Below are 749 nucleotides of genomic sequence, written 5' to 3'. Positions count from 1 at the left end.
TTCTCCACTGAAGATACATTACCAATAAAGATCGGCCAATCGGAGGGAGCATGTCCTCCACCACACCCGTTGTAATTCGGCACGGCCGCTACTCTATTTGAAGTTAGAAGATCTAACTTCTTACTCAAATTTTCCACTTGAGCCGCCAATGAAGTTACTGCATCTATCTCATGGAGACCGGCCACCTTTTTCTTCTCCCTAGCATTCCATTGGTAGCTGTTTAACACCATTTTTTCAATTAACTGACGGGCCTCATCGGGGGTCTTGCTACCTAAGGTACCTCCTGCTGCCACATCCAAGAGTTGCCTGTACTCGGATTCAAACCGTTGTAAAAGGTCTGAACAATCATCCACAATGGAAATACGTGTTGTGGGCACTTTCTCAGGAGCTCCTTAAACCTTTCCCATGTCTCAAAGAGAGACTCCAATTCTAACTGAACAAAGGATGAGATCTCATTCCTAAGCTTCACGGATTTTCTGGGAGGAAAATAACGGACAAGAAAAGCTTCTACCATCTCCTCCTATGTGGTAATTGATGCTCTAGGTAATGAGTGTAGCCACTGCTTCGCTCTCCCCTTTAGGGAAAATGGGAATGCTCGCAACTTGATGGCATCATCCGTCACCCCATTTATCTTCAGCATATCACACACCTCAAGAAAACTCTCTATATGACTGTTTGGATCCTCATCGGCCAAACCATTGAACTGTGCAGATTGTTGTAACATGGGAATGAATGCCGGCTTCAGCTCG

The 749-nt window shown here is 45.3% G+C and overlaps 1 non-coding gene across 1 annotated transcript; it reads left to right on the top strand.

Moving 5' to 3' along the window:
- Positions 1-359: 359 nt before the first annotated feature.
- On the top strand, positions 360-466 carry LOC120264103. The gene has a single exon (XR_005537281.1). It is a non-coding gene; the product is annotated as a small nucleolar RNA R71 (small nucleolar RNA).
- Positions 467-749: the final 283 nt, after the last annotated feature.

This window comes from Dioscorea cayenensis, chromosome 6 (genome assembly GCF_009730915.1).
Source record: "Dioscorea cayenensis subsp. rotundata cultivar TDr96_F1 chromosome 6, TDr96_F1_v2_PseudoChromosome.rev07_lg8_w22 25.fasta, whole genome shotgun sequence".
Classification (NCBI taxonomy): Eukaryota; Viridiplantae; Streptophyta; class Magnoliopsida; order Dioscoreales; family Dioscoreaceae; genus Dioscorea; species Dioscorea cayenensis.
The sequence above is the reverse complement of the archived record's forward strand: the minus strand, read 5'-3'. Positions and strand labels throughout refer to the sequence as shown.